Raw genomic sequence first — 24,423 nt, 5'->3', positions numbered from 1 at the left:
CAAGGAGTTTCCCCTCCATGTTAAACATGTTTGATGATGGCAGATGGATTATTACAGGAAGGCTCTGGATAAAGCAGTCGACATCTTCGACAGCAAAGATGTTTTTTTTGGCATCTTCCTGAATTTGGAATTACAGGGATCCCTGGAAACACAGAGTGGTTTGACATGTCACTGTTCGAGTTTCTTTATTCCATGGCAGCAGGTCAGATAGACTTTGGATACAGTTCTACCCAGAGGCATCTGAATGTCAGGTTTATTCAATAAGAAGCTATTTGATTAAAGGTGTGTGGTAATTTGGCTATTAGACAACTGTTTTTCAGTCGTTTCAATCACATTCATAACTATTATTCCTGTCATCTTCTATTGGACTATTCACCCCTGATCTGTACTATTACCTGTCCCTTAACCAGTTCAATACATGAATTTCCCTAAATGCCTATTGCCTTTAATTTAAGAAGAACATTATCAAAAGCATCTTTAAAATCTAATCATATCATTTTGTACGTTCTGTGTGTGTTTACTGCTGTGACTTGTTTGAAGAATTTTAACAAGATGGTAAAGGAAGAATGACCTTTTCTAAAACCATATTGACTACTGCTAGGGTCTTATTTTCATATGAGCGATCCTGTTGTTTAGTTCTAAAGTGGTTTTCATAACTTTACTTGTAAAAGAAGGAAGACGTATTAGCTTAAATCTTATATCTATCATATAAGTCACATTTAGTCATATTTACTATACCGAGAGATACTGTAGAAGGGAATGAGGGAGGGCACTGAAAATGGAGAAAATAGAGTACTGTTGAAGAGGACTGCCAAAGATTGATGCACTGGACAATGGACTATTTAGAAGAAGAGAGATCAGGTAAGAGTAGAGGTGCACAGGTAACCACTTGATCAGAGTGGAGTTTAGAGTTCTGCCTCACCATTCCTATGGAGGTAGCAGAGTCAATAAAACTTGACGTTTGCAGAACACCAAGGCCAATTTGTATACAAATCAGTTTGTTTTTTAAAGGATTCTAAATTTAGGATGAATTCCCCCATTCTACATAAATTCCATCCAATGTCTAATTCTGAACCACACTTGTCACTAATGTGCTACACAAAATAAAATCCAAGTCACAAACTAAATACTCACCATATGGAGTGTTCTGAGGCTTATTCCTACTGAATCTGTCCAAACTAAAAACTTTTTTTGAAGAACTATGAGCACACAAAGAAAACAATTTAGGAATATTTCTTCCACAGCTATTATACTTGAACTGTTACGTACTGTATTGATCTTGATAAATTTGTAGTCATTATTCATACAGAACATTCAGCATTGGCCACCATACAGTAGCAGTTGCTATTCTTGTTGATTGCAATTAATAGGAATGTCTTCTAGAATGTTATTTGATGTACAAATGAGCATTCTATTCAAATAATTTCTGTAGTGCTAATATTAAAAATACAATGTCCAAATTAATAATTAAAGTTTGGGTAACTAATCCATACCTTGTGTTTTTGAGGCTCGGTGTACTCATCAGGCACTTTAAATGGTCCAAAGCTTTCACAGCTCCCACGTCCACTGGATGTTCCCTGGGCTCTTAAGTTTTCCAAAGATGGATTTGTTTCATTCTGAATTCTGACGTCTTTTGACCTATTACCCATGATCTTATGCTTTAGCATGGAGCCAAACTTTTTCAAAGGATGTTTCTTGACTTTCTGGCTCACATTCACATCTTCATCCGGCATATTAACTGCAAAGGGGATGTTGCTGTGCGAGAGAAGCCCTTCGCTCTTAGAGTTTTGGTCAGTTGCATTGGGGTCCTGTAATGTTTTGCTATGTCAATGCGCAGACCACTCTTGCTTTGGGCTGGACTGAGATTTTTGTCCTTATTAAGGCTGGGATTGTACACATACCAAGATGAGTGTCCGGGCAACTCCTGTCACAAAAAAACAAAAAGTTACAGTTCAGTGATTGTTCAGTGTAAATCAAAACAAGTAACACTTCTCTTACTGAAAAGAAGATAAGGATTATGGGGTGTGTATATGTTTTTAGCACTGACGTTAACACTGGAATAAAGGCAGACAATGAAATATAAAATAATAAACCAATGTGAATGTTTACAATTGCATGTATAGAAAATAATGCATCTCAGTTTTTTTTATGATGCAGACATCAGTTTGGAAATGTAGACAATACTTTGAGCAAGTCTCTCTATAGTAGCATTAACTCACCTGATTGCTCTTGTACTAATTGAATAAGAAAGTGATAAAGCTGACATCCACAGACACGTGAGTTAAGAACGTATGCTATGAACTGACAGTAGGGATATTTCTGAGATGTTACACAGTATTAGGGAAAACAAATCTGGATTTGTAGTTTTATTGTAAAGGAAAATGCACAACATAACTATCATCATATTTACAAAATAAAAGTTCCATTTTCCAGTACTTTCTACACAAATGTCTGTTAATTAGGTACAGAACAGGTCCATCCTACTTTCATAAGAGAAATTTTTACAGGTTTGGAACTGTTGGTCATACCTCATCAACCACATCATGCTAAGAGGACTCCAGAAGTCGTGTTTTAATACAGTCTGGCCTCGAGGAGCTTTTCTTCCCTAAAGCCTTACACTGCTGTACTCCTTCTAGATCCTGGACTCTTTGAACCAGATAATCTCCAGGCTTCTCTCGTGTCTCAGAAGCTAACAAGGTGTCACACCAACAGCTTCTCCTAGGGAACGTGATGAGCAGGGCTTATCCATAGTGTCTTCTGGCTGGAAACTGTTTTCAAAACCACTTGGGACTGTTGGAGAAAAGCCTTTTGGAAACTTTGTCATAGAAGACTGTCGTTTTTTACTTCTGACTGTTCGACAAATAACAGGTGAAGGTTCTAACTGGTCCATTTTGGTGCACATGAGCTGCTCAGTGCTCCGGGTTTCCATATCAATGGCAGCTTGAGGAGTACTGGACTCAGGGCTGGAACAGTTTAGCTGAATTTCCTTTAGCAGATTATGTGTGATTCCATGTACTATTTCAGAAGAAACAAGAGAAACTTCAGAAAACTGAGGACTGGGTATTGCCTCTTTGTTGTGCTCACTAGTTATGTTAGTATCACCCCTCACCTCATCAACGATCTCACTTGCTTCTCTGCTAATACTGGTCTCTGGTGAAAGGGATGAACATCGGGAAGCTGAATGTGTCAGCTTGGAAATGTTGGTCACCATAGAACTGATTATGGTTTTGACCACTGTCTCATTTCTGGTGGCTACAGCTTTCTGTAGAACCTGTTGGGATCCAGTTTGGCACAGCAATTCATTGTGAACAGAGCTAGCAACCTGCTGAATCTTGTGTGGTTCATGAAACACATCATTATCCTGTTTCACAACTGTTATCTCCTGGTTTTCGGACAAGTCCTGCAACACACTGTCAAAGAGGTCCACAGCTATCTGACTCAGCAAAGACACAGACATCTTCCCTGGGATTTCTGTAGACGTTTCCTCTTTTATCAAAGTAGGGTATATCTGCAATAGCAGCTGTGTTATGATGTTTTCCACAGTCTCAGTACACACTAAAGTCATATTAAGTGATTCTGTTGATTTAGCCATAGACATTTCCTGGAGCCCAACTGAGGAAACCGGTTCAATATTCAACGGTTCTACAGGGACACTGAGTGGTTTGATTTCAGAACTGTTTTCAAGATGGGAGTCTCTTTTCAGTTCCTCAGAAGAACTGTTCTCAATTTCTGATGTAACGATATGATTATATTCGTGTATTGCGACATTTCTTTGAAAAAATAGAATAGCAATATTATGGACAATTAATTGACTTTTATATTTCTAAATATCACAACATGATCGAATTTAAGTCATTTTAATAAACAATGAATAGTCACCTATGCGTTACAATATAAACATTTATACTGATTTAAATCGCAAACGAGGGTTTAAATTTATGTGTTTTTTTATTCACAATCAGACAAGTGCAACATAAATTGATATCTTTGTCTTCTAAGTATCTTAATAAACTTTCAGCATAGCTTTCTCTCTGTTTAGATTTATTTTTCTTGGGATCAAACGTGGAAAGATTAGTTTTTAATCATTTTATTTTTTAAATACATTTTAGAAAAGTGTAATCTATACTAAAAAGCTGTACACCACCTGCTATAAAGATACATATTGTAATACTTTCGGGCTCAGATAGGACGGACACGAACTCAGATTTGCGGAGTTAAATCTCAACAAAACAACAACAAATCTCAATATCTAGTACGAATTATTTGTAATACAAACCAAAAACTCTCTCAAATTCCTACAATTAGCATAGCCTGCCCCTTATGCAAAACTAAACCCTCCTCAAAATCCAATTTTCAACATACAGCATTACACAAAATCAATACATCAACACTCTATACTCAATAACGATAATTCACAAACAGCCAGAACAGCCCCGCCCCTTATGTAAAACCAACATCCCTCCCCTGTTGTCTCTCTCCGCTGGCCTTTGTAATCGTTTTTATTTTTAAATAAGTTTAGCAAAGTCATGTATTTTAAAAATCTTAAGATTTCTATATTTATGTCTTTATTTAGTGGTTTCATTAGTGACAAAGGCTAAACTTTCTTGGAAAAATGTCTTTTATGTAAACCATATTTGCTATTAATTCATTTAGGGCTAGAATATGTTCATTGTCTTCCAGTGAAAGAAGGGTTCCTTTCGCCGTAAATGTCGGGTTGACATTACAAGCTTGCCACGCCCGGACTGTTACACCAACGTATTAGCATGTTAAAGCGATTTCATTGAGTAGCCTAGCTTTCTTAACTAGTAAGTACTGTACTTTTGGAGGGGGGGAGGTGTCTTTCGCTGGAAATCTTGTCCCCTTCTACTTTGAAAATACCTGTGAAACCGGTTTAATTCGTCACAGCCAGCACTCCCGCAGAGAGGGGGGCTGTACTCGTTAATGTCTAAACCGGAACACATCATTATATCTCATTTTGTATTTCTATAAAAAAATCGTTTGCCCAGCCTGACACTATTGTTGTTATTGTTTTTATCCTGTAAAGCGCTTTGAGGAGCCACCTTTAAAGGCGCCATATACAATAAAGTTCATTATTATTACTATTGTTAATTTGCTGGACAGAGAGGTGAACATTATTACGCAGAAGACAAAGATAGCGATCTACGTTGCATTGTGCATTGTGCTGCTGTAATACAGTTTAAAATAATTAAAAGTCTAAACAGTATCAGCTTTATTTATGGGTTGCAATTTAAAAAAAGTCAAAAACCGCACTCAAAATGCAATTTAGAGCTTTCTGGCAAGAGGAGACACCCAAATTAATAATGTCACATGCCACTGTGCATGAACAAGGTTATACTGCTAGTTCCTTAGATACGCGATTAAAACGTTTTTAATAAAATGCTCTTATTCACTCATAATCTGACAATTTCAGGAAGACTAAGGAAGGACTAAGGGAATTGTCATCTGTTGTTGAAGCTCTGTGAGCTAGGTGACTTTGAGACCACTTGTTATCCCAGGTTGTTTGAATCGCCACAATTCAAATAGAGAAAAAAGAACTGACTGACAAGATTTAAGATGTGGCTGTCAATGTTGGATTAAAAAAAACACGTTGCCTGACGTTAGTTGCATTGCTTGAAAAATAATTTTATTTCGAGAGACTGGATAAGTAATTCAAGTGTTTTTTTAACTTCCTGAAAAACAAATAATTAAACTACATGTGCAAACGTTTTATGATATTTCGCTGTTGTGAATGTCTGTGGAGTGTATCTTATTTGCCTGTCTGTCCTGGCTGTGCTCTCTGGGTACAATGGGGACAGATGGGTACAATCAGTGTTGGGTATTTACTTTGCTTTGAGATGCCACTTTTAAAGGTGATATATAAAATCAAGGCTTTAACTTGCTTTGACTCCGCAAGTCTGAGTTCTTGTGTCTGTCCTATCCGAACCCGAAAGTATTACAATATGCATCTTTATAGGAGGTGGTGTACAGCTTTTTAGTATAGAATACACTTTTCTAAAATGTATTTAAAAAATAAAAATGGTTACAATATAATCTTTCCACATTTGATCCCAAGGTCCCAAGAAAAAATAAATCTAAACGGGGAGAAAGCTATGCTGAAAGTTTATTAAGATACTTAGAAGACAAAGATATCAATTTATGTTGCATTTGTCTGATTGTGAATCAAAAAACATGTATTTAAACCCGCGTTTGCGATTTAAATCAAAACGTGATTTAAATCAATATAAATGTTTATATTGTAACGCATAGGTGACTATTCATTGTTATTAAAATTACTTAAATTCGATCAGAGTGGGAGTCAGGAACCTAACCCACAGCGCCACCGGCAAGGTCATATGCAGAGTGCTGAAAAAGCACTACAGAAACATTATCAACAGACAATGTACAGTGTGTACTATTCTTGTGTTGCGGTATATGAATATAATGATATCTTTATTAATTTCTTTAGATACACAATTCCATATTATATTCCCTTTTAATCAAATTCTAAAAGTATGCTTGTTGACTCCAGTATCACATTAGTTAGACTTCGAAGCTTAAAATGTTTAGGGAGAAAAAATACTGGTGTGTATTGTTTAGTACCGAGACCAGCCATATACTGTATGTTTATGTTCCAAAATTAATATCATTTATGGCCTTCACACACGTTACAGTATGCTCCTATTCTTTTTATGCTCAGCTACTAAGATTTCCCTTCAGTGGTAAAATTCCATATAAATATTCAATACTTAAACTGGCACAGTAAAGACATTTAAATCTTTCTACGACCGATCAACGTACCACGAGTGCCCGTCGGTCAACCAATCACGTACCGCGGTATTTTGCATCATCTCGCGTCACGATGCGCGATGACGTAGCCAATTACCCCCGGTACGTGCCTGTGCCGCGCACTTTGAATGGCTGCATCTGTAAATCCAGGGTACAACGTCTGATTTTTTTGTCATAAAAAAATTACTATTGGATTTGAAAGTTTTTTTTTTCCTTTCAATAGTTCGTTTTGAAACGATTCACCAGAATGTATTCTTGAGGAGAGTAATGTTTGTGAGATGCTTGCCTTGCCTCGCTTCTTTTAGTCAACTGTTGACTCTTTGTCAACTGCTGCAGTTCAGTTCTACAGAGCTCTGCTGGTTTAAAATGCAGAAAATGAGCTCTAATCACATAAGATTATTCCAGTTTTGCCACAATGCTCATGTCAAACATGGGGGACCCCTAAAAACAAGAGCTATTTTTGCTTTGTAGGCCACTACATCACCTAGAAATGATCAAGGCTGCTTGACCCTTCTTCTCTTGCCACAGGTTCTGTTCATCTCCCAGAAGCACCAGTGCACCCACAGACTGGCAACAGACACTAGTATTGTTTAAGTGCCCTTTTTATTTTCTAGTGATCTCAACAGTTAACACTGTCCAACACCCAGGACACATTGTACAGTGTCACAGTTCTAGAGCAGTATACAGGATGTGATACTCTTTTATGTGTTTTTGGAATCATACAGGTTTCTTCTGTATAAGCTGCCAGACCACGATGAAGGAAGAGGTCTGCGATACCTCTACATGGATGACCATACCAATGGCTGGGTATATGGGAAGAAATTGGTGAATGACTCCAAGAGTGCAGTGGGGCAGACTTTGCAGCCTTTTTTGTCCTACATTCATAAAAAGGTAAGAAACCTTTATTTATTATTTGTGTCATCTCCCAGAAAGTGAGGTCAGGATATACATTGTCTTTTCGATTTGTTTATTTTCACAGGTTTCTCTCATAATTCAAAAGCCTTTTGTGCAATACAAATACAAACTTTAAGGTAAGTAACATTTTATAATGTACAAGACAGAAGGACACAGAAAATGGGGGGGAAAAAACATCATAGACAACACAACAAACAATAGAATTGTATCTGTAATACTTGCTGGGTTTGCTTGCTTATTCCTATGATTAAAGCCAAGTGCAATGTTTGCTACATATGCAGGATGTGAATTGTTCATTTTATATATATCTAAAATAAAATATTTTAACATTTACACTATTTCAGGGTAGAACATTTACACGTGTGATTCTGCAGATGTTGTCCAAATCATTGATTCAGTAGAAAACATTTATTTTAGGATTTACTGTGTATGGTCAAGACATGATGGCACGTCTGAAGTATATACTGTGTCTTTAGAATACCAACACCAGCTTTCTGTGTTTTCTGGTTTTAAAACTTGAATCATAAAGCTTTAAAGTATATATTTCCATCTTGTTTTTGTTCATTATTTTTTTTCCCCTTTACATTTCTTTGACTGAGGCATCACATAAGCTAAGAACTAATCTGTTGCCTTCAAAGCTTTTTCTCCTGGTGAAAATCACTGAGTTTAAAAACACTTCTGTAAGTCAATATAATACTGATGTTTATAATAAATTCATCTGCTGGGTAAAACAAAACTAAAGATGCTTGTTGTGGGCTCTATTGAATTGAATTTACAGTAGCCCATTTCTAAATGAATACAGTAAATTAAATTGTTGAGATTAAGAGATAAATGTACATACTTCATGGCCAATTGTCAGTTGAAAAGAAATGAAAACAATTAATAGGATTAAGAATAGTCCTATTTTGGACTGTGGTTTTCAATTCTCTTAATCTGACTTTTGGCCATGAAGTATGTTCAGTTTAATTCGGTTGGACAAAAAAGCCAAAAGTCAGATTAAGAGAACTGAAAACTAGCCCAAAATAGAAGATTTTTTGTTTAGTTTGATCAATTATACAGTTCGTTTGATTCTTGAACTTAATTGATTAATTGACTTCGTCAGCTGGAAGCAGGCTTGATAATGGACTCTGTTCAAAAAGAGCAGACTTGTCCTTTAAAAACATTGAAACTGAAAAACCAGACGGATCAAAAACGATAAGAGATTTGAATATATCTTGTGTGACCTTTTTCAGGGATTGTGATGTTAGACAGACAGGAGTGTGGCTGGTTCACAGCACCCCAGAACTTCCAGATGTGAAAAATCATTCTACATCATTCTTGCCCTCCAGTGGGCATGAAAATGCACAGACCTTCTTCTGCGGGACTTACACATACAGCACCTTCAAGAACATAGGTAGGCGTTCACATGTACATACAGCTGTGTGAACCTTTTCTTGAACAAGTTTGATAGCTGAGCTTTAGTATGTCCATGGCATTGACATCACAGCTGTCTATCACTTTCTGAAAGCCTTTGGTACAATTTTTCCAGATTTTAAGATTCAAGTATTGGTTATTTGCATTCTTGTTCTGGTTTGGAGCACCTTTTCTTTTCCTATTCTAAATTTACCTGTGGGCAAAAACCAGTCTATTCTGTTATTTTCTGTTGGTGGTTCAATTTCATATGCAAGCTTAATATAACCCTGAGAATAGGTGGACACTAATAGACTTACACCTCATTGTGTATACAGATGAAAATAAATACCAAAATAGTCTTAGACTTTCTAATTAAATCTAAATGATGTGTATTGTGGCTGCTGAAAATGTATGTCAACATTTTAGAACTTGGAGGATAGTTTAACAAGTGAAAATAAATAAAGGAAACTCTCCAGACTAATGGAAAAAGAAAGGGGGCATTTGACCTGGATGTATGAAAATGCCATGCCTACTCTTGGTTATTTTTCATTCTTGTCTCTACAGCTGTGCAACTCCAGTATATCCATGTTTACTCTTTTGACTATCACGTCCCCCAAACCTTCCACAGAGACCTTCAGTGTGTGGCTCAGAGAACATGCTATCCCAGGAAAGAGCCTTGGTTTAAGCAGCTGCCCCTGACATCTTTAGCAGGGTAAACTTTCACCAGCTTTGCAAAATACTCTAGATTTAATGACGGTGAGCACCACTCAAGGCAGAGCTAGAGTCTTCAGAAAAAAAATCAGTAAAGTCTATTGATCACGTTTGTTTCCCAACTGATCGCTTCTTTAGAAACTATTCTCCAATTCAAAATACAGAAACAATATTGAACAACACAGTTGCCATGATCCATAAACAATCTCTGTGCTTCATTATTGCAGTTTGTTCCTGGGAAGTGAAAATGTCACATCAGCTATTTTTCTCATTTTAGATATTTGGGATCAATAGTTAATTTTTTGCATGCCTCTATATTTTAAAATCACAAATTAATTATCACAGTTCCAGACCTGTACCAGCTTGGAAGAGATGACAAATGTACTTATTTCTTCAAAATATGTGCTTAACAGCCCCACAGTGATGCTAAGTGTCAGAGTTGGCATAAGTTGTACTAATGGTTTTTCTTTCACTGACAACAGTACAAGAGCACTGGTGCCCAGCTGGTCATAGAGGTTGCAGTTATCGGACGCGTTTGAGATCGCTTGGATATCCCAAAGTGTCCAACCCTGTTGGTGTTGGTATTCAGTGAATTATGTATCACTGCTGAAACTTGGACAACAATGTCTGATTTACTCTGAACAAGCACTTATTGAGCCTCTCAGAATCTGAATTTATTTAATTTTTACAAAGTCTAACTCTATTGTATGTTGGCTGTTTCTAGCCAGCAAGACCCACTTTCTCACAAAGATTTTGTGGAACAATATCCAGTTTATTTTTACTCAAAGCCTTTCCCAATTGAAGATGTATTTATATAAAAAAGCATACTTTGTTTTGGTGAAACTTTCTCAATCTGCCAGCTGGCAACTGAACTTTCCTACATGTTTCTGCGGTTACACTTTAGATTTAAGGTTTCATAGCATCGCTTTCTTTCAAAAGAGATTTTATGGGATGTTAGTAAAGCATCAATTTATATTCAGTAGTAATTTAGGTTTAGGATTTGTGTCTGAGGTAGTTTGTAGGTGCTTTATTAACATCCTGTAAAGCCCAATTCTTGAACAAATTGATTAATAGAATATTTCAATCTTTTATTTATACAACAATTTAAATCAAATGTTTTTCTCTTGGTATGTTGATTTAAACATAAGAAAGGATAAAAATATAACTTGTGTAGCTTCTTTAGATACCATTTAATACCTAAGAACACGAGAGGTTACATTTGGCCCATTTAGCTAATTTCTTAGTAGTTAATTCAAGGATCTCATCCTGCTGTTTCTTGAAAGGAACCAGGACTTAAATAACATGTGCAGTTTGTTCCATTAATCTCAACTAGTTTTGAAAAGAAATTGATTAATTGATCCAAGGATCTCATTCTGCTGTTACTTTAAAGGTTATTGGAAACGGTTGTCATTTAAATACATTTAAAAAAAGGTTATGTAGAAAAGGAACAATCCAGTAAGTTTCAAACACTGCCCTTCAAAAGCAATATGTCACACTTCACACTTGATCTACTGTATATTGGTGGTGCTGATTTAAAAAAGAACGTTCTGGGTAGCAACCAATACAGTACAGCATTCAGAGAGGGGGGGAAGAAATACACATTCACTTGTTCTCGGTTCCAGTTTGACGTTTTGGTAGCAAGTGCACTTCCTGTTTTTGGTTGGGTAGAAAGTGTGTCTGGGACAGATTCTTACAGGGAACCTGTGACACTGTTCCATTTCAGATCTCTACTCAGGTTTGCTGGTTAACTATTTAGGAGACGACTTCTTTGCCGAAAGCTGGGGGAAGCTTCATCTGCCTCTGCCGTCGAATTGCTCTGTGGCGCACAAGGTGTACAACGTGAAGACGATGCAGCTGCCAGAGGCCAGGCCTTTCGGCATCATGGTGGACCACTCCAAGTGGTGTGTGATGAAGGGCGGGGGTCCGCACTGGACCTGCATCGTGAACACGAACCGAGAGATCAGTCAAAGGAGAAGAGGAGGTGGGGCTGTGTGCACAAGCAGGCCTGGAGTGTGGAAGGCCTTCCTCACAGTAGTTGACACATTTGAGGACTGCCAGTAACACGTGGCTGGCAGAAATAGACGAACAAGAAAGGGCTGTTTTCAAAAGATACTGCATAGTTTTTCCAAGTCAAAGCAAATGGTGGTAAGTAATATGTAAGAAAACTCTGCAGTAGCTCAAGTAGGTAGTGCGTCAACACGCGTAGGCCGCAAAGGAGAAGAAAAGAAACGGGAACGGACACCTGAAGAAGACTCTACAGCTGAAATGTTTCTTTTCTTTTTTCAGCATGGAATAAACCTTTACATGTTCCTAAACTATTCACTACTGACCTTAATAGCAAAAGTAAAATGTATTTGGAAAGGATATGTACTGAAAATAGGGGGGGGAAGTCAAATTATTTTTGCTGAGGCGATATACAAATATTTCAAATCATAAAAGTACATTCTGTTTGTGTTTCTTTAAAGGCTTGTTTGTAATAAAAGTGCTGGATATGACCTGCCTTCCATTATTCCTGTGGCCCCATTAGGCAGTTCATATCAAGCACAAAAATGGACGCTGACATTTTGATACTAGTAGTCCTGTTCGGCACATATCTGTGATTTTTGTTTCTGTGGATGCAGGGTTTTTTTTTTTACGCAGAAACCACACAATGGATGAATAATATATATATTTTTACTAGCTAAATCAATAACACCACAGACTACGTATTGCAAAACACAAGACAACCTATGCAACAGGTGGATAAGGTTAAATAAAAACAATCACCACATCTTCATATACAGTACAGTTACTACATTATTGATCAACTAGAAGCACTGGATTATATGACCGTTTACTCTGTGGAGCTGTCCACTTCGACTGGCTTTGTAATAGGCCTGTACAGTTTAAAAGAGTTTATGGTCACATTTTTATAATGAATAAGGTTACAGTGTCGTGCTGGTGTTTCGACCTGGTAAGAATATCTTAAGTCTATTAAACCTTCCAGCATTCCTTAATGATTTACTGATTTTTAAGTCAAAGGCCATACATGTCTCTAATGTCGGGTAGGATTGAGTTTCCCCTTGAAGTCTTGATTTTCTGACCTGCTCAATGCCTGTGACCTCACAGTGATGTCACTCACAGTCGTGTTCTTCTCCAGTGGGTGATCTCTCTTTATAAGCTCAAAGCATGTCAAGCGGGGAAAGACTCTCTCTCATGAGTATGTCAGAGGAGTGTGTGCACATTTCCTCATCCTGTTTCAATTGTGTTATTTTAACCTTTGCTAATCCGATAGGTAAATATTAAACCACATATAAGCCATGCCCGGGAATGTAGACAGTGGAAACTGAAAAATGAACTTCACATGGCACAATTTACCATTCTTACCATTTAAAAAAAAGCTCTTACTTTTTAAATAAATGCGTCTAAAAATATACGTGTCTCCACACACCTGAAGAAGGCTTCACAGCCAAAACGTCATATTAGTTTATAGCCGTATCTTTAATTTGTAAAAAGCAGTTTTTTAGCAAAAAAATATATGTATTTCTAATATCGCACTTAAAGAGGGAGTACAAACTCCATTGAAACAGATGCCCCCAGCCACAATTTAACGGCAGCCGATTGTCAGAGCCACCTGAGAAGTGACAGAGAAAAGCCTAGTTTTGCAGGTAAATGGTTGTTCTCTTTGAAAGATTCAATTGAATATATGGTGTGGCATCGCCGGGGGAAATAGGTGTAAAAGAGATTTAACTCACACCACACTGAACCTCTGTGTTCTTCGTCCGTATGTCTCTCCAAATCCGTTCCGCAATCCGTTGCCAGTATCCTTAAGTTCCCAAATGCGTATGTCCACACTTCTCCGCGCCGTATACAAAACCCATATCCAATAGTCCGTTATTCTGAAATTCCTTCCAGTACACTCCTAAATCTCTCGTTCCTCCAAAACGCTCTCACCTTACCAGCTTCCGCCCGGCTCAGTGCTTCTGTGGCATTTCTATTCCGTTTCCTGACGGAGCTCACCTGTGTCTCATTGTTTCGCCGTATATATCTTTTCCAACAGCGGGTCAGCCGGGTATCCGTGGCGGCCATCTTGCCTAGGTCTATACAGTAGTATAGACAGCGTTTCGTTGCGAAAATACCAGTTATAAATGACCCTTCCCCTGGCCCTCTTCCAATGGAATTAATATTCTGTTTGAATGTATCTCATGAATGCTGTTAAATGATAGTACCTCTACCGTACTAACATTGAGCAAATTAAATTCTAAAGGCTAAATACTGTGTGCAGTACAGTGGGAAATATTGAATTGTTTTAGGAAATAGAAGACAAATTATATTTACAGTGGTCATCCAGAAATAATAAATGTATATACCATAAATTTACTGTGTTGCCAAAGCTGGACAGTTCCCCCTAGTGGAAATATGTTTGCACCGCTTTCCTTGTGCTACAAGAATATTTGCCAGTATCAAATGATCATAATGCATCTCTTCCTGGCTAAAATAAGCAACAGTAAACACTGGTATTTAACTGGAATATAGTAGCATAAGAAGTGGCACAGTGGTGCCGTCTCAGAGCACTGGGGCCATGAGTTCATCCTCAGACGTGGGGCTTGTATGTTCTACAAGTGTTTGCTTGGGTTGTCTTCAAGTAATTGGCTTTTGTGAAAATTGTCCCTGGTGTGAGTGAATCCTGCCTCTGGCTCTCCTGCAACCCTGTATTGGATAATGCAGTTAGAAAATGGATGGATTCAAGCCTTCATAACCTTTATAGAATTATTTCCTTTTACCACTAGTTGTAGTACTGGAAACCACTGCAATTTTAAGTCATATCCATTCAGCTATGAACTATTTTACCTTTTGTATACCCCTCTGAAACAGTGCTGCTGCGCATTCCATGCAAAAAACACTACATCCATTCGGTTACCAGAAAGGATCATTAAAACACTAAAGAAAACACTCATTAAGCACAATTTGAGACTTTACATCTCATTTAATATGGAGACTATAGACTGACACTGACTCAATACATCCAGTGAAAGTGGTTCAAGCTTTTAGAGACAACCTGTAGAGTCTCAGTGTCAGTCTCCGAGTCTGCAGAATGATTAAGATGCACAGTCTCTGGGGTGGGAATTCTTTCTTCTTGGCTTATTTGCCGACAAGGGAGAGTTGACACATTCAAGAACACCATCCACAATTCAGAGGCAAGGTGATTAGGAGACTCTTCTCCATCTCCTCTTTTCATCGTACAGGGAGATGGCTGGGATCAGCACTCGGATAATGGACACTGCCACCCACGCCACCATGTCATTCAGTTCTTCCATCGTTATCTGTTTTAAAGCAACAACAAATGTAGGTTAACCACAGAGGACTAACATTGTCTTTTATTGCTTTTAACAGGGTGTCAGCTGAGCATTAGACAGGATTCATCCATTCTCCAAGCAAACAGTGATAGGCTGATTTCTTTTAAGGTCTTATTTTTCCCCGACTTCTCCTTGGAATACGTCATATTCTATTCTCATTTTTTCTACAGCCTAGAAGCCTATTCTGGACTTTTCTTCCATTTGCTTTCCCTTCTTACCTCTCTCCCAAAACCAAAGCATTGTACATTTTAATACACTGTATTACAATTAAAACACAAGACGAAAGATTCTTATAAATGTAGCCTGGCAAAGAATAATTAGCACAGGACACATTTTGGGTTCTTTATTTCTAGGCGAGTATGTGGTCTGATATGTTCCTGGTTTAAAAAAAATAAAAAAAGACATAACGATATTCCTATATACACAAAATACGGCAGTGGTTCACGCAGCGCGTTCAGAAATAAGCCGCTCACCTCTCAGCCCTCACCGAGAACTACATTACGATAATTAGTACGATACCTACAATTGCGAACACTTAAACGGTGCTAAACATAAGTCCCTGTAAAGAATGAAGGAAGAGAAAATACAAGGAGCATGTGAAACCCATTACTAACAAACCAATAAACAGATATCCCCAGCCCGAGTAGTTGCCTAAATACTCTACTGCTTCAGTGTACTCCGTTAAAATCCAATATCCGTCTTGCTAATCTTGTCTCAATCCTATGAAATACCCCTCTATACTCATTTAGGGAAATGACACCGTATTTACCGTTACGACTCTGTAGAAGTTACGGGTTCTTTTTAACGGTAACTCACTGCTTCTTAGTCCCTACTGCCCATGCGCAGAACGCTGGACTCAACCGTCAGGAACCGCCATCTAGTGGATTTGGAATAACTCCGCTATTCACCACTGGGTCACAAAATAGCTACAAATTGGTTTCTGGTACTAAATCCGTGTTTCGAAAATCATACTGCTTGGGGCACATTGCATTCTCTTCTTCTGAAGAGATACCAAGGGTTTTGAGTCCCAGCTGGGTTTCTTCACAAGTCTTTTTCATAGGAACCCAATTCCAACAAATTACATACAGTAATTTCTGATTTTCTCGGGCAATGCAATAGATGCTATTAATGGAATACAAGTACATTTTAAAAGACAACCTTAGATAATGTGACAATCAGTGCACTTTTCAGTCCTTCAGATATCCCTTGTGGTGTCTCCGGGGGAAAGTTTATGCAAATGAGAGAAGTACTCACACCACACTTTTCTTTCCTGAGTTTCGTGGCGTTTCTTCCTCCAACTATCTTCCAAATCCAGTCCGTAATCCGCTCTCTTAATCCTGTTCCGATCCGAGTTCCAAAAGTCCGTAATAAACCCAATCCATAAACCATAAACCATAAACCTTTTCTCCCTCCAGTAGTCCGTTATTCCTTAGTCCGACCTTTCACATAAACCTCTTTCCTCTCTATCTTTCTCCCTGTTCACTGCCTCCGGGGCACTTATATTTCGGTTCCTGATGCGGCTCAGCTGTGTCTCATTGTTTCTCAGGGTAGACCCTTTCCATATACGGGTCAGCTTATTCTTTTTGGCAGCCATTTTGCTCAGGTCCATATCTAGTATTTTAACTAGGTCATTCTGAAAATACCTGTTATGAATGACCCTTCCCCTGGTCATCTTACACCCTTTACTTGGCTGGCCTGTAATGTGGGTGTTATATTCTATGATTTTCTTCTTGTTTTATTTATTACCTTGTCCAGTAGGTGGCAGAATTAGTACAGTAAGGGACTAGGCTTAAGGAGCAATATTTTTTAATCAAGCTGACATCTTCCTCTAAAATATGTTTTTTATTCGGTAGTGGTATGAAAAACACAACCTGAAAATATAGTAATGAAAATGAAAAGTCAAGCTTGTGCAACCAGGTGATGTGCAGCTGGGCACGGGAATCGGGAACAGCGCCTCGTGCGGGCTGGTAGACCCTCGCTTCCAGCCTGCTGTCCGCCTGACTTTCTCTCCCATGGTTCTTTCTAATTTGTTAGGTAAGATCTGAAGTAATAAGGCTTTTTTAAAAGGTCTGTAAATTTATGTTTACTGATGTCATAGTTTCGGTTTAAGGTTTACTCGTTTATATTTGTTTTAAGAGTATCAAAAGTGTATTCGGGCTCTGCGGGTTCTCAGAGACGAAATTGAACTTCGTTAGCTAACTGTGTTAAGTCGCTAGATGAAAACTGTCTGTGTGTTGTGAGTTAATTTCTTAGTGAGTTGAGTTGTTATGTTGTGTCGCGTTTAAATGGTGTTATAGTAAACAGGGGAAAACAACATGTACGAGGGTAGGAGTCAGACTCTTGCTACCAGCCTGCTGTAAACCTGACTTGTACGTATTTCTGGAAACGCTCCCTTATTTTCTTCTATTTTTTAGAAAATAAACTTTAAAAAAGGGAGCCGTGTATGAGTTCCTCTTGCGCACGCCGGTGAGTGCACAAGATCAACGGTAAAGCTGCCAGAACTGAGAGGGACCCGCTAGAGGTCACCACAGCCAGGCAGAATAGGGACTGTGACGTAAACTTGAGTAGTGCGTTATGGGAGTTGTAGTTCATAAAGCCAACGCTATGTCCGTGAGCAACTATAGCCAGTTCTAAAAGCCGGCTCCCCTTAAGTAAGGATTACACTTGCACTCCAGGCTTTTCTATGGAAGCCCGTTTCCGCCAGGGAGTAAAAAAAAAAGCGCTATGGTATCTCAGAATTGCAACTTAGCAACTCTGAATTCTGACTTAGTAACTCTTTATATCTCACATTTGCGAGTTCGAAATAGCCCATATTTCATTGTCTGTCCTTTTGTTATTGTAACGGATTCGGGTTCTAGGGCTTGTGCCCTCGCCGCTCCCACCCTAGTTCGTACCTCACTGCATTGGCTCGAACCCAGCTCCTGAGTTGTTGAGGACAAGACCTGTATAACTATATATGGCTACAATACCAGAATTGACCATAATTAAAATTGCATTTCTACACTTCTTTTCCATCCCAAAGGATTAGAGGTGTAAATTATTAAAAGGCAAACCGTGTGTTATATTTTTGGGGTCTCTCGGCTCCACTGGCAGAGCCAGACTGTTTGGGACGTGTGACCACACAGGTTTGATACCGTGAAGGCTTTGAGTTAGAATGGCGACATTCAAATTAAACATTAAATCGGACATCGCCCTTTTGTGTGGATTTTCTCATTAAAACCTAATTATTAATATATATATAAAAAAACAAGTCCGTCCTGGGACGAATACTGTAGCTTCCCTGCTGCAGCTTTTAATGACGTCTTTACTTGTACACGCTGGATACGTCAGATAAGGCAACTGCTTTGCAGATCTGACGTAATAGACAACATTTTGGTTATACCGTGGTTTATGCTCAAGTCCGTATTATACAAAATAAAGTTTTACCGCTCACGAACACGACGGATTTGTTTTCAAAATAGATTAATTAATTAATGGATTAATGGAACGATATCAGGGATAAAAATGGAGAGAAAGAAACCGGGATCTGGAGCTGTGAGTGTACTATCCATACGTTTATATATTTTAACTTTTAGGTAGTGAATTTAAAAAAAAAATCAGCATTAGTTTAGCTTTAAAATGTAAGGTTTTGTAAAACAGTAAAAACGTACACCTCGTAGTAATATTTCTAATACTGTTTTAAAAGCTCTAGAAGGTAAAATAAATGGAACATGATTTTAAAATTCCAGCTATGTGTTCTATTTCTGAAATCGTGGGTTAATAATTTATTGTTAACCCTTTCTGTATTTTATGGGAATATACGTACTGTACTTTTCTTTTGTTCTCTTAAGATGTCTTGGGTGAGAATATGCCTTCCCAATCTAAAACTCTAAACAGACTTAGAGAATCAACTCGTTTGTGCAGAAGAAAAAAAAAAGAATGTTATGAACTGATTTAGCCCTCTGAACACCCTAGGGTAACTCTTCTTACCTATCTATAAAAAGATATGTCAGGAACCGTGGCCTTTAAATGCAGGGACTGCTTTTAAAAGTTAGTTTTGTAGCTGATTATGCCACCTAGCAATTCTAAAGACCTTTTCCCCCAGCAACAAGTTCTTTTTATCTTCCAGAACCACTAGTGCATCCACAGACCAGAAGTCATCCTACATAATTTCCATTTGTATTACAGTACTTTGCAATTCCAGTATCTATCATAGCCTAATCCACAGAACAAATATTACAACTTATCCACCAGAGGTACTTACTTACTCACAGAACATATTGCAGACCAGCTCAAGAGCCCCATTTGACCCCAGTTACCAAAACCAGAGTTCCAAAGGAAAAGTCCAGCTGCAAATATTCTCCCAAACCCAGCCCCAGTTGGAGACCTGGTGTGCCTGCTTCTGTCATAGCAAAGAAACTCTGTGTAGTCTTAGGGATCCTCCTCAGTCCTGACTGAGTCTGTTTTTTAATATGCCCCCCAATTTGTCTCTGAGTCAATTTTTTGAGTAGAGAGGGGGGGAAGACAATGCTAAAGCCTTCCTCCCTTGCTCACTGTAGAGAGTCCCTGGTGTCCAAACCCTCTCCTGGGTGCTGTGGTACAAATTGGTTATTCCTTTTTCTTCTGTTTCTGTGTGCTCTGGCTCTGTCACTGGGGTTATTAAAGCCCCCCTACCTTTCTTTGGGGGGGGGGGGGTTGATAGTTTTGGGTGTAAGCAGAGCTAACTTCTTGGGGCTCATTGATCAAATGGCTATATACAGATGGCCAGGTGTAAGATTGCTCTAGAACATTCTAGATTTTTCTAGAATTGTTATGTTCTAGATCCACCTCCTCAGTCTGAGGCTCGGCTAGGCCAGTTTTGACATGCCATGTGTCTTCTCTGAACTGTGTGGTAATTAACAATGTTTGCAATAGCATCTTTGATCAGTAGGAAGCCCCAGAACAAAGAAAGACACATATTACCACCCTCATTGAAGTCACTGGTCATTCTATACAAACTTCTATGCAAAGTCAACATTGTCCTTGATACCTGCTGTTGCCCCCACACCCATTTTATTTCACTCTGTGACAGATGAAATCATTTCTGCCATCAGCTCTGCTTGTTTTTTCTGGCGTTTTGGCTGTGGTTCTGTGAGGTACGATAGCTATGTTCTGTGTTTCAGGGCTGCTACACCATGCTGTATGCACTGCAGGGAGAGCAGCAGCTGTTGGAGAGACCCGTCGGCACTAAACTGCCGCTAATCCCAGGGTCTAAACCTCAATTTTGCAGGACTGCTCTTTCGGAGAAAGTAAGTGTAACCTAAAATGAAAAGCATGAATACATTTATTCTTATTTAAATCCAAACATTTAAATTGTAAAAAATGACATGTTTATTCATGGTTTTCTTTCTTTTTAGGGGTAAACCAACATGTAAAATTGTATAATATGAAATGATACCTGGGACACATTAACACATTTCTGTGTGTGTTAGTATAATGTGGTTGCTGTAATGATTAAACTGTAAGCAAACTGTCTTCCCTTGACATCTTTGTGCATATAACATCAGGAGTAAGGTTATATATTTTTCTAGACGCAGTATATTGATCACATTATTGAAATTCAGCTGTACTGTATGCCTTAAAGCTTATTGTGCTTACTGTCTTTTTGCAATGTAGATATTTTTAGTTGGCTACAATGACTGAGAAATTGGAATTTGATTTTCAAGAACGTAGAAAAAAATGATAACAGCGATTCTGGAGTAGTCTTCCAAGAAACTGGCGACCGCCTTCGGAGGGGGGAGAAAAAAAACATTCTCATTTTTATGTTCAGAAACATAGGGGGATACATATCTGTGTTTACCTGTACATATCATGTTTTAATAAAATACTTACCTTCTATTTCAGCTGCACCAGCCATCTCCTGACTTCACTCTGACTGATCCCCACGGTTTCCTTTTGGATTCGAAGTACAACAGCCTCCATGACCCCCACCTGCGCACCTATTACCATCGCAAGGGCATGCAGGAGTCTCTGCAGAACAGAGGCTTAATCAATGAGCAGAAGAAAGTAAGGCTGTTTGGAGTTTGTGCAAAGAATGAGGCTTTTTTGGTATGGTGAAGGAGTGAGGTGTTGTCAAAAAAAAATAGACCAGGTTCTAGCTCATTTAGCTGTAATAGTTTCCAGTAGCGTGATTTAACTCATGTCTGCACTCCAGCATAGAGTTATTCGGTGGGCAGGCCTTTGGTTGTAATCAAAGCATGTAATAGTAGATGTAATCAAAGCAGGCCTATGGTTTGTGCTAAAGTCCTTATGCTCAATAAATATTCAAACACAGAGTACTTGACTGTGCTCTAGATTTGTAAAATAAAAATAAAAACATTTAACCTCCTAGACAGTACTTGAAACATGTTTTGTCTGTTTTCAGGTCCTCTGCTCTTTGAAAGAATACAATCAATATCATAACTACCTTAGCAATGTGAAGTTGCAGTATGACAAAAATTATGTGACTAAACAGGTAAGTGTGATGTTTTTAAACAACCGTCCATCTGATTCTGACTCTTCATCATAGACTTCTGCCTTTATCCAGCTCTCAATCAGTAACGTTTCTAGATGAAGGCTTCCATAAGATCTCTCCATTATGCACTTTTGAATATACTGCTGTCATCATGTCATCTTCAAGGAAGTCTCTACCTTGACTGTGTTTGTATTCTAAGGATCAATTTCAATGTTTTCTTTCAGTTTCTTCTCTAATTGCTATGAAGCTCATTTCTGTTTTAGTGTTTTGACGCTGACGATGTTGTTGCTTATGTTTGTCACTGCTCTAGCCTATTTTAGCTTCTTCTTGTTAGTTCAGCCATACTGTACATCTTTTCATGATACTTTGTGTTGTTTATAGCCCATATAGTCCTTTCAGCATGCAGGATATGGGTTTCATATCATAAGAAAAGTTACGAATGAGAGGAAGCTCTTTAGCCTGTTTGGTAATTACTTGCTAATTGGTCTGTGAGTCTCATCCAGCTGTTTCTTGAAAGAAGTCAGCGTTCAACAAGCAGACTTGACTGTGAGGATTTTGAATATTTGAAACAGGTCGCCTTGTAGTCTTCTCTGTTCACGATAACAGAGTTAAAAAAAGATAGTTTTTTTATTCATTGAGGCTGGGCAATATATCTGGATGTTTTTCTTTGTGGAAAACCACTAATTGTACCACCCGAATCGGAGCATTCACTGCTTATCTGTACTGCTCTGTAGACTTTAATCCATTTTCAGTGCAAAAAAATGTATTTTTCCAAACACATGTTAATACAGGCAGCTTTTGTGTGTAGTCCAAAACAGAATTTATAAGTCTTCTTTGCCAGACAAGGCTGAAAAACGACTTGAACTTCCATCCATCCCTTTCCATCCACGTCATCTAATCTAACCGCCTCATCTAAGGGCTGCAGGGAGCCGGGGCCTATCCCAGAAAGCAACGGGCTTAAGACGATATACACCCTTGACCAGAATTAAGTCCATTGCAAGACACACACAGACACAAATTCACTCTAGAACCAATTTTCCTAGAAACCTTTTTTTCTACCAGTATAGTATGGCTTTTGACTGTGGGAGCAAACCAGAGCAAACCGTGAAAAACCCATGTGAATATGGGGAGACCATACAAACTCCACACAGACAAATCACCTCAGGCTCAGAATAGAGCCTCTGGCACCAGTGTTGCGAGATAACAAGGTTAACCACTGTATCCAAGATATACATCTTAAATTGAAATGTTTAGATCAACAAACTACAGTAGCTCAGCCTTCACTCTTATACATATGCAAACACATTCTATCGGTGTGAGTTCAAATTAAAAATCTAATGGAAAAAGTCAGTGTTGGTTTTGAAGTGCACACTCGGCTATAATAGTGCTTAGGAGAACCTTGCAATGAAGGGAGTGTGGCACTCTATTAAAAGGCTGTGCTGGCTTTCAGAAAACAATAGTGAAGAAGTTCTTGGAGCTCCAGGAGCAGAACGAGATTCCCAGGGATATCAGCTTCACCGATGTGAGGGAATGGCTCCTTGAGGAAGGATCCAAGAATATTTCAGACCAGTTTATGGCTAACAGAGACAGGTAATAACATACGGAAGCTCCTCACTCTTTAACAGCAAGTTCCTGCCTTTTGGATTCCTGATTTGTTGTATTTGTATCACATTTTTTTTTGTTTCGCTGTAAATATGTGTAAATATTTTACTGTTATGTTGAAACATTAGATGTCAAGAATACAACTGTAAGTAAAGGTTTGCCTTAAGTTAATTAATTGTGCAAGCAAGTGGAAGTCTTGACTGAGTCAAAGTTTTCCAAAAGATGAACATCTGCTCTACGGAAATACCACATTCACAAATTCCTCTGCTGCTGTCTGACATTGCCTTGTGGATGAAGCTTTCTTTGCTGTTGTTGTTTATGAAGGCACCAGGCAGGAGCTCCGAAAACAGAGGAGATATGCAGACAGGCTGAGGTATGAGAATACAGTTTGATTTATTTTGACCCAGGGCTGCACCTGGTCATCACCTGGATGGGAGATCTTTAATAGCTGGTTTCCTTCTGCATCTTAAACTGATTAGAGACATTTATATCCACTCTGGCAAGTGACCTTGTGACACCTCTGTAAATACAGCATGATTGGGGAGCAAGCAAAAGATAACAGGATCTCTAGCATAACTGTTTTAAAAGATGTTGTGTTTCTGACAAGTAATTAAGCATTTATGTTGCAAAATGCTCATTAAAAAAATTATCTCACCTTATAGTGTATACGCCTCTTCCAGCCGAACAGATTTCTGCAGAGTGGATACCCTTAGTGAATCATGTTACTGTATTGTCACACTTAGACTTCAGACACTTTTCATACGCTTTTATGAATCCTACATTTCACACTGTAGCTTAACTCACTTTTGAAACACATAGTTTATTCACCCCTTTCATTGATTTATCAGCTTTCAGATCACCGGCATTATCAATATACAGTATTTAGCCTCATCGGTTTTCTACATCAGCTTAATCATGTTTCTTGTTTTTTTTTCACATTCTCACTGTACATTGCTGTATGGTATGTTATTTTCCCAGTTATTTTGTCTTTGGGCTTCCCAGACCACATTCAGCTGCTGAATGCTCCTAATATGCTGAAAAATGCCCAAAGGCCTCATTTGCTAAATTGTAAAAAGGGGAGAGATTCAGCTCCACATGATCTAACAGATTCCTCAATATTTAATGTACCACCTATAAGCAGGTGACATATAAATATAATTATCTAATAGCGTAGCTGTTCTGTGCTCAACACAATCTAGCTTTCTGCTG

The 24,423-nt window shown here is 38.4% G+C and overlaps 1 long non-coding RNA gene and 1 pseudogene across 2 annotated transcripts; one reads left to right on the top strand and one right to left on the bottom strand.

Annotated features, from left to right (window-relative positions):
• The first annotated feature begins 6,866 nt into the window (after nt 1–6,866).
• LOC148652266 (deoxyribonuclease-2-alpha-like) lies at nt 6,867–12,299 on the top strand (annotated as a pseudogene). The gene is made up of 6 exons (XR_015925103.1): nt 6,867–6,871; nt 7,512–7,627; nt 7,766–7,817; nt 8,934–9,094; nt 9,658–9,849; nt 11,528–12,299. The product of XR_015925103.1 is annotated as a deoxyribonuclease-2-alpha-like (transcript).
• A 2,441-nt stretch (nt 12,300–14,740) lies between these two features.
• LOC148652265 (uncharacterized) lies at nt 14,741–17,791 on the bottom strand. Its single transcript, XR_015925267.1, has 2 exons — nt 16,395–17,791; nt 14,741–15,107 (listed from the first exon to the last, which is right to left on the bottom strand). It is a non-coding gene; the product is annotated as an uncharacterized LOC148652265 (long non-coding RNA).
• Nucleotides 17,792–24,423: the final 6,632 nt, after the last annotated feature.

This window comes from Lepisosteus platostomus, chromosome 11 (assembly GCF_059453375.1).
Source record: "Lepisosteus platostomus isolate fLepPlt1 chromosome 11, fLepPlt1.hap1, whole genome shotgun sequence".
Classification (NCBI taxonomy): Eukaryota; Metazoa; Chordata; class Actinopteri; order Semionotiformes; family Lepisosteidae; genus Lepisosteus; species Lepisosteus platostomus.
Note: the sequence above shows the minus strand (reverse complement) of the source record. Positions and strands in the feature narration are given on the sequence as shown.